Source organism: Polyodon spathula, chromosome 1 (genome assembly GCF_017654505.1).
Source record: "Polyodon spathula isolate WHYD16114869_AA chromosome 1, ASM1765450v1, whole genome shotgun sequence".
NCBI classification, from domain to species: domain Eukaryota; kingdom Metazoa; phylum Chordata; class Actinopteri; order Acipenseriformes; family Polyodontidae; genus Polyodon; species Polyodon spathula.
This window is the reverse complement of record NC_054534.1, coordinates 75,391,921-75,408,700: the sequence shown is the minus strand read 5'-3', so window position 1 is coordinate 75,408,700 and position 16,780 is coordinate 75,391,921.

Sequence of the window (16,780 nt, the reverse complement as noted above, 5' to 3'; positions counted from 1 at the left end):
CAGACACAAACAGTTGTTAACTCGGATAACATGCATGGATTGTGTTAAATCACAAAACAAGGGAGTCAATAATTATTTATTATTAATATATTCATTACAGCACAATTGTCTACAACCAGTTAGTCTGCCAGTTAAAAAGTAGCAAGAACACAAAACACTAATACTTATACATTAATACATGTAACTTAATACATAATGTATATTTGTTGTTGTATAAAACTGGACAGTTAAATTGATAATGTTCTCTATTAAATGTTTGTAGCCGCAACTAATAAACAAACAGTACAACAGTAAACAATCAGGTATTTAAAGGTCAGTGTGCAAGGTCCAAGCCCAAAGTGCTGTAAAACATGTAGGTTAATGTGCTTTTCTGGCCCGCCACCTTCTTGTAAGCGTGTCTATGCATGCTTATTGAAAACTGTTGCAAATGCATACATTTGTGCTGTTGATTACACTGTGTAACACAATTTTTGTTCCTGGGTAGTAAGTGTTATTTCCTAATTGCTTATGCCTCAAAAGTATAGAAAATGGCTATTATTCCCCACAAACTTTGCTTTTGTGACCAGGACAGTGATATTTTGAAATGTACCTATTTCCAATGAGAAAACTGTCTTTTCGTTCACATAAGGTCAGAAAAAAACAACATATGAATCCAAATTAACATGTATTTATACTAAAGTAATACAAAAATGACCACAAAAGATTTAGAAGTGAGTAGTTTTTCGGGATTTATGATTATACTATAAATCACTTTCATGAATCAGCCCCCAGATGTAGTCTCCCATCATGTTCTGGTTATACTGTCCTTGGTAGCGGCGTTCAAAGTCCAGTATATCCTGGTGGAAGCGCTCGCCTTGCTCCTCCGAGTACGCTCCCATAGTTTTCGGCCTTGTGATTGCCCAGGAAGCCTTACTAGTGAGCTTCTTGTGGAATTCATTGCACTCCAGGATCTTCTTTATCTTTGGTCCGACGAAGACACCGGCTTTGACCTTTGCCTCAGACAGCTTAGGGAAGAAGTCCTGAAGGTACATGAAGGCTGCTGACTCCTTATCTAGAGCTCTGACAAATTGTTTCATAAGGCCCAATTTGATGTGCAGTGGTGGCACCAGCACCTTCCGGGGGTCCACCAGTGGCTCCCACTTGACGTTGTTCCTCCCCACAGAGAACTTGGTCCGCTGTGGCCAGTCCCGCCTGTGGTAGTGCGCCTTGGTGTCCCTGCTGTCCCAAAGGCAAAGATAGCAGGGAAACTTGGTAAAACCGCCTTGGAGACCCATCAGGAATGCCACCATTTTGAAGTCTTCTATGACCTCCCAGCCATACTCATCATACTTCAAGGCGTCCAGCAAGGTCTTGATGCTGTTGTCATCCTCTTTGAGGTGCACCGAGTGAACCAGGGGAAGAGACGGGTACTTGTTACCATTATGGAGCAGCACGGCTTTGAGGCTCCTGGATGAGCTGTCAATGAAGAGGCGCCACTCATTCTGGTTACAGGCGATTCCGATTGCCTCGAACAGACTGGTCACATTGTGGCAGAAGCAGAGCCCATCTTGACGGGTGAAGAAGTTGGAAAAAGGTTGGTGACGCTTCCTCTGACCTGCGACTTGCACACTTTCATCCAACAAGTTCCATTACTTGAGTCTAGACGTCAAAAGCTCGGCATTGGACTTGGTGAGACCAAGATCTCTAATCAAGTCGTTGAGGTCTTTTTGGTTGGGGTAGTATGGGTTTCTCTCCTCAGCTCCACCTCTGAAATTGTCATCTGGATCTACAACGTCTTCTCTCGCTCTCTGACTTGCTGCTCTCTTCTAAAGACGGTTGCTCTCTCTCCGGAGGAGTGGGTACGGGGAGCTCATGGCAGTGTGGCACCGGGGCGATGGATGAAGGAAGGTCCGGATACGTGATAGCAGGTGCATTCTTGCCAGTCCGACATTTGGAAGGGTCCACCATGCAGAAGTAGCAGTTGCTTGAGTGGTCAGTGGGTTCCCGCCAAATTCTTGGGATAGTGAACTTCATGGCTCTTTTTTCCCCTCTGTACCATCATACAAAAATACATTTATTTCACCCATGACTAATGTGTAAGAGATTCTCGCAACATTTTTCATATATATTTTTTCAATAACATTGAAAATTGTAAAACATTTTAAAATTAAAAACTTTTACAATTTTAAAAATCTTAACACATTTTATAACATAAAATTCCGAGCAACAATTGTCCATCTTACCTTCCAGAGTTTTTTTGCAGTGCTCGCAGGTGAAATGAGGTGCCCAGGGTTTGTCTTGATCCCCAACAGGCATGCCAAAATATGCCTTGTAGGCCTCACACATCTTAGCAGATGCTTCCACGGAGTACTTTTTCGCTCTTGTCTTGATAAATTGGCCGCAGACATAGCAAAATGCGTCTGCCGGATGCTTGCAGCCTCTTGATGCCATCTCAGAAAAATGCAGATATGTATCCACTTAGGCAGCTGGAACTAAACTGAACTGGTAGGCTTAAGGCCCCTATATTTATACTACTATTTATATTACTGGAAAGTTCTAGAAAGTTCTAGAAGTTACTCCAAGTTTACTCAGCACTGAGTCTATCTGGAATGTTCTGGAAAATAGTTACATTTCAAAATATCACTGTCCTGGTCACAAAAGCAAAGTTTGTGGGGAATAATAGCCATTTTCTATACTTTTGAGGCATAAGCAATTAGAAATAACACTTACTACCCAGGAGCAAAAAAAAAAAAAAAAAAAAAAAAAAAAAAAATTGTTACACGGTGTTATTTAGATTTCGTGTTCTGGCACTTGAAATGCATAATTACCTCCTTTAGGTGTTATTACACTTCCCTGGTGTTCTGCTGTGTGACTATACCACATGCAAACTATCAAAATTAACACATATTAAGCAAACTATATGAATAGGTAAAAAGTCTATCCATCATGGTTTATTTTAGTATTAATTAAAGAGTACTAAACAAGGTATTAAAATACATTTCCATATCTACAGTAACAAGCAAAAGCAATGTTATCGCTGGTCCCCTTTTTTTACTGCTGTTGAGTATCTGTTAGTTTTTTGCTTGTGTTTTTTCCTTAATTATGAGGTATTTTATATACTCATACTTTCTTGGTTATTTCTTCCTGTTTGTAACCAACCAGTTGCTTCTTCTAAGTGACTTGTTGCAACAGACTACCTGACAATAAGATTCCTTTAATGTAGTTTGGTACTCTTTCAAAACATCCAATGCAAATGAGGATGTGCATGAACCCCATAAATATATATTAGGTCTTATATGTAACAATTGTCATTTCCATGTCAATAAGAAAATCAGAACGCTTTAAGTTTTAGACAACTATGTTCTGTTTTTAAGAAGCAGTTTCATGTGCATCCATGTTTTCTACTATGGTGGATTAGCACAATAAAATAACCTGCTAGAATTCATATTAAGACTAGTTTTTTTGTTGTTTTTGCTTTGTTTTTTGTTTTTTTTTTGTTTTTTTTTTAAATAGAGTTACTTTATTATTATTTACCTGCTTTATTTCCCTGGTCTGGTGTTTTTCAATCAAGCATTTCAGAGGTGAGCACACAAGTAGATTACCATAACACAGACACAGATACTATGAAGTTGTTCCTTAGAACCCAGTTAGAGAAAAGGGAAATGTACCTTCTATAGCCACTTTCAACAGAAATCAATCAAAAATCAATACACAGGTGCAAGGTTTATGGATCCTACCTTTAATCACATCGCTCTTTATGTAAAGAACTCGGTGAATATCCTGTTAGTGAAGACCAGTGGTGCATTAACTCAAAGCATCATGTTATACAAACTGTATAGTATGTTTCCTTTTATAGTAATTGTGTATGCACCTGCACAGTCAGACCTTATTCCAGTATGCCTCCTAGTGGTATGAAGGAATAATAGCTATTGAAACAAGTTAAGGTCTGTTGGGAACAGTTCTTCAGATGGAGCACATAAGAGAATGTATTTATTTTAAAATGCCCAAATTCCCAAAGATACTGAAACACTGTGGTTTCAGATCCCAGACATTCATTTAGCTATATGACATTTTTTGCCATTGGTCCACACCAAAAATAAACACATCAAGACAAAAATTTTGATCATAATTTAAATTTGGTGTGACCTCCTTTTATAACAGCTACATAACATTAGGTTATTATCATAACCCCGATTTCATCCATCCATCCATTATCATTAACCATTTAATCCTTTACAGGGTCACGGTGAGCCAGAGCCTAACCTGGCAGATGCAGGGTGCAAGGCAGGACTACACCCTGGATGGGACACAGGTCCATCGCAGGGCTCCACACACACACAAAGGGCAATTTAGAATGACCAATCAACCTGAACAGTATGTCTTTGGACTGTGGGAGGAAATCGGAGTACCCGGAAAAAAACACATGCAGACACTGGGAGAATATGCAAACTCTACACAGACAGACCCCTAGGCTGGCATCGAACCCAGGACCCTGGCAGGCAACAGCGCTAACTACCACGCCACTGTGCCGCCCCATAACCCTAATTCCCTGAAATAGAAATGCATCCTTTACACAATGGATTAACCTATTACACCCAATTCAACTAAATACTCTACCTAATGCCCGTGACTTCAGCGCACCTGTCTCTGCCCCTACAGGAGACAAAACTACGTGCAGGAAGGCGCTCAGTGCCATACATTTTCTTAAGCCTATTGCACAGAATGTACGCAGCAACCAAAGAGTTGTAATGGATACATTTCTATTTCAGGAAACCAGGGTTATGATAATAACCTAACGTTCCCTTTCAAGTACTAAATATACTCCATTACACAATGGGTAAGTTTACCCAAGCTGTCACAAGGACATGACTTGCAGAACAGCCAATTTGGTGAGAGTGATGGCTTGTCAAACTTACAAGGCATGGTAACTTCCATCTAATGCAAGTGCTTCTGAATCAGGCTGAGTCATAAGAACATCAGAACATAAGAAAGTTTACAAACGAGAGGAGGCCATTCGGCCCATCTTGCTCGTTTGGTTGTTAGTAGCTTATTGATCCCAAAATCTCATCAAGCAGCTTCTTGAAGGATCCCAGGGTGTCAGCTTCAACAACATTACTGGGGAGTTGATTCCAGACCCTCACAATTCTCTGTGTAAAAAAGTGCCTCCTATTTTCTGTTCTGAATGCCCCTTTGTCTAATCTCCATTTGTAACCCCTGGCCCTTGTTTCTTTTTTCAGGCTGAAAAAGTCCCTTGGGTCGACACTGTCAGTACCTTTTAGAATTTTGAATGCTTGAATTAGGTCGCCACGTAGTCTTCTTTGTTCAAGACTGAACAGATTCAATTCTTTTAGCCTGTCTGCATATGACATGCCTTTTAAGCCCGGAATAATTCTGGTCGCTCTTCTTTGCACTCTTTCTAGAGCAGCAATATCTTTTTTATAGCGAGGTGACCAGAACTGCACACAATATTCAAGATGAGGTCTTACTAGTGCATTGTACAGTTTTAACATTACTTCCCTTGATTTAAATTCAACACTTTTCACAATGTATCCGAGCATCTTGTTAGCCTTTTTTATAGCTTCCCCACATTGTCTAGATGAAGACATTTCTGAGTCAACAAAAACTCCTAGGTCTTTTTCATAGATTCCTTCTCTAATTTCAGTATCTCCCATATGATATTTATAATTTACATTTTTATTTCCTGCGTGCAGTACCTTACACTTTTCTCTATTAAATGTAATTTGCCATGTGTCTGCCCAGTTCTGAGTCTTGTCTAGATCATTTTGAATGACCTTTGCTGCTGCAACAGTGTTTGCCACTCCTTCTACTTTTGTGTCGTCTGCAAATTTAACAAGTTTGCTTACTATACCAGAATCTAAATCATTAATGTAGATAGGAATAGCAGAGGACCTAATACTGATCCCTGTGGTACACCACTGGTTACCACACTCCGTTCTGAGGTTTTTCCTCTAATCAGTACTTTCTGTTTTCTACATGTTAACCACTCCCTAATCCAAGTACATGTGTTTCCTTGAATCCCAACTGCGTTCAGTTTGAGAATTAATCTTTTGTGCGGGACTTTGTCAAAAGCTTTCTGGAAATCATTGTCAGCACTCTGGTTCCAAAGACAGGGTTCTGAGGATCTAGGACATTAAACCTATAAAACTTGTGAAGGTGTGGAGCGTGGCCCACACCGCTACATTGCAAATGTCAGAGAGCGATGTCAGAGAGCGATGCACCATGAAACAATGCCCAAGAGGTAGCAAGACCCCTGGTGTAATGGCCTGTGACCACCTCTGGAGGGGGCAACTTGACTTGCTCGTAAGCAATCTTGACTGTCTCCCGATCCAATTGGACAGCCTCTGTTTTGATAGAGCTTGACCTTCGTTCTTGGCTCCAAAACATATAAATAGTTGCTCAGACTGCCGCCAACCTTTTGTCCTGTCAACATAATACACTAGTGCCCTAACCAGACAAACTGTATGGAGCCGACACTCCTTATCCGATTAGAATGGTGGAGGATGAAAAGCCTCCAATTCCACCGACTAGTTGAGATGGCAGGTCGATAGATATTTGGGCACAAAGGTTGGATTTATACAGAGCATGACCTTAGTCCTAGACTCTGTAAAAAACAAATAAGGTTTTGCCATTGAAAATGCCTGCAACTCACTCACACATCTAGCAGAGGTGATGGAAAGTAAAAGCGCTGCCTTCAGACAGGTATTTAAGCTCTGTTCAAAGGGTAGTTTTATGAGTGCATGCAGCACCACATTTAACTGCCACTGAGGAACTTGAGCCCCTGGGGACACTGAGTCAATTTTAACATGGCAAGCCGAGATGGCTGCCAAGTAAACCTTCAGAGTCGACGGGGACTTACCTTCATCAAAGATGTCCTGCAAAACCTGCAGAATGACTGGCATGGGGCAAGTTGTGGGATCAACCTGATGTGCCAAACACCAAGTTTGGAACACACCTGTATCCATACTGACAGCGCGTTGAAGCACGTTCTCCTGGGCCAATACGGGGCAACTAAAAGCATCCTGGCTTGTTGCTGCCTGATTTCTTCTCGGCATATCAGAAGCAATGCTACCACTGGAAAGGTATAAAGGATAGTCCTCGGCCACATGTGTATAAGGGTGTTGACTCCCAGCGGACCCCCGTTCCTCATAATGGAGAACCAGAGGGGACAATGAGCAGATTCGAGGGAGGCAAAGAGGTCAACCTCTGCTCTCCCAAACCTGTCCCAAACCAGGCTCATCACCCGGGGTGGAGACTCCAGTCTGAGCCACACGGGACTCTCCTTGATAGGTTGTATTGTTCGTCCTGATCAATACATGTCTCCCCTGCACCACCTGGAAGAAACTCTGCAAGGCCAAAAAAACTGCCTGCAGCTCCAGGACGTTTATGTAGCTCCACGCAAGCAACACACCTTGAGCTCCTCATACATTACACACAGCCTGAGCTGGAGGCATCTGTGGTGATCATCTCTCGCCTGGTGATACTGCTTAACATCAGACCTAGACAAAGGTGACCTGGCAGTTTATCCCAGGGGGAAAAAAACAGGCAGAAATACAATAAGATTATCTGACTGCTTCTGGTCGAAGATAATAATGAATGTTCACTCTCTCGATTGCTGAAACACTACACTCTCTGTGTAGCTGAAAGGCTAAAATAGAAAATGGCACAGAGCACCGTCCTGCACACAGTTTTGTCTCCTGTGGGGGTGGAGACAGGCGTGTTGACGTCGTGGGCGTAATACGCAGCTTTGGCAGAGTGTTCAGTTGAATTGGGTGTCATACATTAATCCACTGTGTTATGGAATCCATTTCATATTTAAAAGGGAACTGAATGTTTACACTAGTATTACATTTAATCAAAAGCAACATATATTACATACTACAACGGGGAATACTGGTGGTATATTTATGGCATCCACTGTATGTCCTATCTCAAAAGTAAGCAGCATTTGTTTGTATCATGATTTTTTTTTTTTAAATATCTGCAAACATGCCATCTTTTTCAGGCTTTTGTACTGCAATAACAGTGACTCAACATATGACAATAAATAAATAAAGAACAAAAGAAAGAAAGAAAATGACACATTACAGCACAAATTAGAATTAGCAGCTCTATTAGAGCTCAGCTTTGATTGTTAGATGGGATTTTGACCAAAATCCTTGTTCCCTGTGGTAACCCAGTATATATATATATATTATATATATATATATATATATATATATATATATATATATATATATAAAAAGTCCTGATGTATAATATATATTTATCCGACGAAAATACCTCCGTATAATGGGTTTCGGATTTGCTACAATACTTTACTTACGTATTACCCAAATATGTATGGGTATCGGTTTGTACAAACTTTATTCACGTGTTGACTTTTTATATATAGCGCAGCATATGTGTACATATCTATCCTATATATATACACACACTTAGTTTGTATGTGTGTATTACAGATATTATATATATATATATTATATATATATATATATATATATATATATATATATATATATATATATATATATATATATATATATATGTGTGTGTGTGTGTGTGTGTGTGTGTGTGTGTGTATGTGTGTACACACACACATATTACAGATATAGAGATAGATAGATAGATAGATAGATAGATAGATAGATAGATAGATAGATAGATAGATGATAGATAGATAGATAGATATAGATAGATAGATTTAATTTGACATAAACATTAAATTGAATATGGCTATTTATAGTAAAATTTTCCAAATTAAATGGCATTTGGGAATTGAAAAACTGAGTTCCCACATCAGAGGGAGGATTCACTGAACAGCCAGCAGCCACTGCACTGGCACTTGGTGCTGATATCGAGGGAGGGGCTTCTGAGTGTGAGGCCGTGGATGGAGGAGACGTCTTTTTGTAGGAAAGGATTCTGCTCCAGGTTTTGCGGTCTTGAAGAGAAGTTGACCAATAATTTTAGAGGCTGTTTTCACACCAATTACCAGTAACTGACATAATTAACTTGTGGAAAGTCACTCATTTGTTATTATTGTTATTATTATTATTATTATATAGTAATATTAATAGAGTTACTACTATCATTAGTCCATTCTATATCCAGATATATATAATGTGCGGTAACACAATTATTACTACATGGTCATGTGATCTTGCTCAGCCAATCACAGCACTTAATTTATCCAAGCCACATTATAAAGGCTTTCAATACAAATCCCTATTTCTAGAAAGGAACGTAAAAATACAGGTTCTATTTCTTTAGAAAAGCAAATCACAATTCCATTAATTAATAAACAAAACAAGAACAAACAACCTAATAAAGCACTTTCGATTGAGCTGCAAAACATCTTATGAAAGTTTTAATAAATGTTAATACAAGCATGTGAATGCAAAAACAAATCAAAATATTTTGATTTCACCCACTTAAGCTATAAATCCCAGCAACCTTATCAAAACACTCAATAAGCTTTATGAACTACGAAATAATTAAGGGAGTTATAGCTTTTACCTAAAGAAAAAAAAAAAATATGGGTAACATCAGCACAGAATACAGCAATATCACTCTGCTGTTCAATACAAAAATTTCAAACCAGCACTTCAACTCTTATCTTCCAAGTCAAACTATCCACAACATCTAGGCCTTAAAAAATAACATGGTTTTGTCATTCTAATTCTTCAGATCAAAGTAGTTTTGCAGTAATTTGTGGTTAATGGATTGTTGCAAACACAAAATAATCGTTTACTGTATACAGTCATGGGACAATGCATTCGGACATGTTCAATGATGGAAGCCTCTTCTCTTTTTAGATTGATATTGTAAGAATGCAGTCAACTGCTCAGGATTGCTTAATGCAGTTGCCAAAAAAAGGGTTTCTTAAACAACAAATGTGTTCTTTGTAGTGGAGCCACTTTTAGTGGCAGTGTCTGCATGAGACTCAGAGCCAATAATCACCTTTTGTGGGACTCCTAACCTTTCCTTGTAGACTCGCCTGGTTGAAAACAAACAGTATGATGCAACACTCAAGAGAAAGGGTTAGAGAAGAAGTGGTCAGGGTAGTGTTAAAAACAATCCAGACGTTGCAACAAAGACAGTGTTGTCAAATGATGGTAAACCTAATAAACATTGGCAGGCCTAGTAACTGAATTATGGAATAGTGTTACAGGGGAAGTTATGAACACGATGATGCAAACAGCTGTCACAAAACCCATACATAACAAGCAATATGTTATTACAGTTTAGTCTGACAAACCCACTATCACTGAGTTTACAGAAAGTGTATAAAGATACATCAATTGAAGTATTTGAGGGGGGCCAAAGAGACACTTTCTGAAACTAGCATGGACAGCCATTGATGAACCCGAGTTATACGCAGAAGATAATTCTTGCTGCTATACGCAGAACCAATATGTCAGTTTTGTACACTGTTAAAAAACAATATTTAGGACATAGGATTAAGTATGTAGCATACAATGTTCCAAAAGATTTGGGCTGACACCCCTCCCGAGGGGAGAGAGGGTTTAAAAACATGAAGGAGGAATACATTAGTTAAATTAGGGGCGCTGTCTGTACTCATTGGTTAAATGCTTAATCATCTAGGGTGGGATGGGCATCTGGGGAGTTAATTATTATAAAATGTCATGCTTCAAAGAGTGCTGCTCAGAAGGTCTCTCATACCTTCTCCAGAGCGCTCTGCTTTGTGTGTGGTTTTGCTGTGGCTTGGAATAAACAAGCTCTAGTTCTGAAACCGGATATCTCCGTGTCTTGAATATTTTTCTCCCTACATTACATAAAAAATAACTTGTAGAGTGTCTTGGTGTATAAAACAGAGTAATATTAAGACTTTATGATAAGAGACGCCTCACACACACACACACAACACATTAACTTATTATAAATCACCAAAATAAAGATCCTACTCAGGAGCTGCTAGTGATTAAAAGATGGTGTTTATTTTTTAAACTTTTCTTGCTGTAAGTTCACAAGTTTTTTTTTTTTTTTTTGACAAATCCAGAACAGTGATTGGTTGATATATATTATGTATTAAGTAATTTTCTTGTCTGACAGTAAAACACCTCCAATTTTTAAGAACCTTAAAACAAATAAACGTGAGTGGTGGAATGAGTGGTCCCCCCCCCAGTCTCAAATTACCATGACACAGGCTTGCAGTGACGAAGAACGTCCCTGCTTCCGGCAGCAGAGGCAGGGTGACAATTTGGCAGGGTCTGGGGTAAAAGCTTGTGCCAAGCTGCCCACTCATCCTTTAAAATGCAAGCTGCTCTCCAAATGTAAATAGTGTGTGTAATTGTGTTTGAATATTTTGTAAACAGCATGTGTTCTGAAGTGACCAGTACATATGCAAAAGGATTAAAGAATGCAAAACATTTTTGTGCAAATACCAAAATCAGGGCAGATTGCTTAATTGATCCTCAACTGACATATTAACTATGCAAGTGGGACTTAGACACTCATTCGGGTCGGAACGTCAGTCCAACTATTTTTTATTCTTTTTCTGTCAGCTAACTATAAAAAGTGCAAGTGTGCTTCAACATTCACTGTTTTGATGTATCCTGATGTTATTTTAAAGGCATGTAACACTTTGATATCAAACTATCAGAAAAGCCTTTGAAACCATGCTGCTTATTAAGATCCCTGGAATGCAAGTGTACCTGTTCTGCTGTGGGTGTTTAAAGTAGTGTTCAGTGCTGACAACTTCTTAGCCAGTTGCTACAGCTTTTTCATCTTCGGAATTTGTGAAATTTAAAATGGTTTCCTACAGAAGCAGAATAAATTATGTTATTGTCTGAGCCCTATTAGTTGAATGGCAAAAATGAATAAGACAGTTAACAATTATGTTTATGCACAGAATATATATGTTAAGTGACCTGTGGAAAATACTCAAAGATAGTATTTTTTTAAGGATGGGTTGATGGGTATTTGAGCCAGAATTCATTACACAAAAAGTACCTTCCAGAATCCAGTGTAAAATATCTAATAATCTCATAGTAATAGCTCAGTTAGCCATAGTTCTGCGATTGATATAAAGTGGCAAAAATATAGCATTTGTACAAACCATTATGAAAATAGCCATTTCGTAACAAGTCTTTTAAGCACTGATACATGTTTGAAGGGTTGGCATCGGGAATCACAAAAACACCATTGTATTAATATCGAAGACCAACAGTAGACAGGTCTTGTAAAATCAAAATACTGATAGCAGTTACCTACAAAAACAGGGGGGAGGTGACATTTTGGACACAGCAGCCGGTTAGAATGAACTCACTGTTAATTCAAATCCAGCCTTTAAAATGACCAGCATATGCCATTTTAAAAACACAGGTAATCTAGACATTTAGTTTAACACGCTTCGTCAACTAACAGTAATAATTTAATAGTCGAAAGTGGCTTTACAAATTACTACTAATGCCATTGTTAGCTGACATTGTTTCTGGGAGTAAGCTCTGTACCTACTGGCTGCATCATTGGCAACACTAAGGAATGATCCAAGCAGTCGGCTGCACTAGTAACACAGTTAGGATTAACAGTTGTGATCGTGTTTTGCAATTGGCCAGGCCCCGAACCGAACATCTCGTCCTCCCTACTAAGATCAAAGACTGCTCCAGGTTACCAAGAGTTCTACCGTCCCTTACTTTACAAATTGTTTCTTACCTTCGGTTTCCATGGGTGAAAGTTTTGCTCTAATTGATATTGCATTGGTCAACAGGACGTTTTCATACCAAAAAGATCATTTCTGTAGCCTCTTTAGGACTGATAACTTTAAACATTACTAATACGATGTATTAAATTTTTTGAGAAATAACTGAGTTCTTCTAAGAGAACCTTAACGTAGGAATTGTCTGCTATGAGTGGTCGTAACGTTGTTCCTTTATACACTTAAGTAATACGTTCATCATCATTGTGCCAAAAATTGTCCGAGTTAAGACACAATTCACTATGGCCGCCGAATTTTGTATTCTTAAACCTTTATTTTATCAGATCTCTTTGAATTTCCCTACAGATACACCCATGAAACGGTATGAATTATTCGATGAAGTCTTCTTTCTTTTAAGGCAAGACGTTAGTCCCCGGTCAAATCATTTGTGCTTGAGTCTTTTTGAACTAATCACCGTTGCTTTGTCAAATTGTGCAGAAGCAGTTTGATTGTCACTTCCCGAAATGACTACTAATCACAGCACACTAATGATCCAAGCAGAAACCGCAATGGAAAAAATATACACAGAACAAAAACCGGGTCATATGAAATGGTAAGAAATGAAATATTTTTTGGGAAAAAATAATTCTATTAAGTAACCATTTAATTAATAGAAATAATGATATGGAATGTTTTCATACAGGAATATTTGCAGATTGGACACTGGAGGACAGCATAGCGATAGAGTGCAGACAGAAAGTGAAAATCAAAGAGAGAAATTGCAGTTTCTTACTAAGGGAATAGATTTGCAGCAGTAATCAGCTGTAAAATAGAAACTCAGAATTGCATATTATTGAATTGCTACTGTGTAATGGATAATAACTGTACTTGTTTGTGCAGACACGAAATTACAAAGATAATAAGATCCATATATTATTCACAAAAAAAAGGATTCCACACTGAATATAACCTGAGTCTCTGCATTCAGCTTCAATATATTAGATCAAACATTGCCAAGGTGAAAATAAAAACCAAGCGCTTCCCCATATCTTGGAAGTTGGTAGTTGTTTCAATAATGTCCCAGTTTAATAATTTAAAAATCTCGTCACCTTATTTTATGGTTTTTTTACTGTAAAGGTTATGCATGAAAAATACCACTTTGATTACATACCAATACAAAACAAAACAGACACACACACACACATATATATATATATATATATATATATATATATATATATATATATATATATATATATATATATATATATGTGTGTGTGTGTGTGTGTGTGAGATTTGCTTTTGTTTTGATTTTTTCACTGTGACTCGCGAAACGAAGTCGCCACGGGACTTGTTTAAGGCTTGTGGGTCGTGGCTAAGGCTGACCACACATTTCCGCGAATACTCACTTCAGTATCTCTAAACCACCACAAACATTTCCCAGCACGTCGCCCCTTTCAAATCGCTTCCTTACACCGAGCCGTAAAGAGAAACTTAAAGAACAGTGCTTGATTTATGCTCATTGATGCTTACACTCAGCAGTAACTCGGTCGCCATCTTATATCAATCTGATTCACAGACTCATGGAGAGAAAATTGTAGCCGATTGGTTTACAGTCGCTCACGTGATAAAAAAAAAAAAAGTGGCCAGAAAGGGTTTGTGGTACATGTGTTTTTTAAGTAGTCTATATTTAACAAAACGACAAATGCGTTCCTAAATGATCTGGAATTTAGGGATGGGTGCCAAAGTTAGAATCAGAGGTGTATTAAATGTAAACTTTGTACTATAATGATTGAGAGAGATGTAGGATGACTGTACAGCTAGCACTTTTCGTGAATCGAAAGTAAAGAACAAACAAACAAAGTAACTAATAATAATTTAAGCACACTTTTGAGTCCTCCTGATCTTAACCGTCTGAGTTTCCTTTTTACTAAACGGTGCAAAATGCACTATTAACAGTAGTATCTGAATGAGAACAAATTGTTTCAACTCTGACCTCCCTCCACCAGCTGGTGTAAACATGCAATGCCTACGCAGGCATTTCACAGTGGCAGCTTGAAAAAGTAAAGTTAGTTGAATGTTCTTGAGCACTGTATTTGGGCTCTAACTTTTTTGTATATAATTATGCTACATATTAAAATTGTTTATTTTTTTATGTTATGTTTAAACATAAAACAATGTAGAATGAGCGGAAAACTACTAAAAGTGAGCCTTTGAGTTAACTGAACTCCCTGGTCACGTGTATGGCACTTTTAAGCCAAAAAGGTTAAACAGCTCTGGCCTTTAGTTAAAGACACAAATAGACATGACAATAAAATGACACGTTTTTACTGTGAACCTTGGAATGTTTCTCTGAAGTCACAGCCCAGAGTGAATTTTATTTTAAGCCTGTGGGAAAATAAATAAGCAGTTAATGAAGAGGGAGCAAGGCGCGAGGGCAGCACCGAGTAATATGTGAGGGCAACGAGTGGAGGCGGCACCAGGAGGGGGACCTCAACCTGCAGCTGGTGCTTAGTTGGCTGGAAGTACACTGGCGACCACCCGGGGAGGAGATCACCCTGCAGTTGGCAGCAACCAAGGGTGTGCTCAGTGGGGCAGCCTGGCTATCCAGGACGGCATCCTACAGTGGCGGTAATGGAAGCTGGCAGACAGGGAAGTGTGGTGGCAAGTGGTGATACTGGACTCGCTGAAGTCAGCAGTGCTACAGGCCCATCACGGCACTCCGGCTTCACTACACTTCAGAGTTACAAAGAGCCTCCAGGATGAGTGGACTATTGCCGGCGCTGCGAGGAATGTGTGCCATGGAAACGGCCTGAGGCCAGTCCCGAGCCCCACTGTGTTTCCCGAGGCTCTCCTGCGGGAGGTGTTGCAGCAATTAGAGGCGGCTGGTCTGATATTGCACCCAGACAAGTGCAGGTTCATGCACCAAGCCCAACAAGATCAGTGCTGTCTGGGGCTGGTCTGTTTGGTCTGACCAACACCAGCTGCAAGGGTTCCTGGGGCTCGCCTCCTATTACTGCCACTTTGTCACCCAGTTTGCCACCATCACTGTGCCCTTACATTGGTTGCTGAGGAAGGAAGAGCAGTTTGAGTCATGCCATTTGCAGTGACTCTAATTCAGGCACTTGTACTGCATCCTCCAGATCCAACTCTCCCATTCCTACTTGACACAGATGCCAGCAATGAAGGGATTGGAGCCATGTTGTCCAGGGCACTGACAGAGAGTGGGTAGTGACTTATTTCAGGTGGTCCCTGAACAAGGCAGAGCGGCGGTGCTGCGTCACCAGATGGGAGTTGTTTGCAGTGTTGGCGATGGTCCGCTATTTCCGTCACTATTTGTATAGATTTCCTTTCCTCATCTGTATGATCATGCTGCATTGCAGTAGCTGCTGTCATTTCGAGAACCAAAGGAGCAGGTGGCGTGCTGGATCGAGCAGCTATAGCCCTTTAATTACCGAATCTAGTAAAGAGCCAGGACTCACCACAACAACGCAGACGCACTTTCACCCCTCTACTGAGTAGGACTGCAGCCACTGCGACAAGCAGGAGATCTGGGAGGAAAAGCTAGTTTGCCGAGCAGAGAGGGGGTAGGGACCGAGAATGGCCCCAGGCAGTGTGGGAGAGCCAGGTGACCACCGTGAGCTGTAGTGAGCTGACTGGTCACAGCAGTGGAGTGCAGGCAGCAGCAAGACTGGGATACTGATCTGCAGCCAGTACTGCACCGGCTGGAGGAACATCAGAAGCTGCTGTGGGATAATATAGTCTTGCAGTCGCCAGCAACAAAGGTTCTTGGGGCACAGTGGGACAGTCTGTCCATCAGGTACGGGGTAATATCATGGTGGGGGAAGGAGCCAGCAGACCGGGATGTGAGGTGGCAGGTCGTTGTGCCGGACTCCCTACAGACAGCAGTACTATACGCTCATCATGGCCAACCGGGTTCAGAACACTTTGGGGGTTGCCAAAAGAGGCAGCGGCTCCGACAGGCATTCTACTGGGGCCACTGCTGTCAGGACATGGAGGGTTTTTGCCGGCGCTGTGATGAGTGCGTCGCAAGGAAAGGACCCCCAGTCAGAAGTACTGCTGGAGGTTTTTTCTGCTAGTTTGGAGTACCACAGGAGCTTTGTG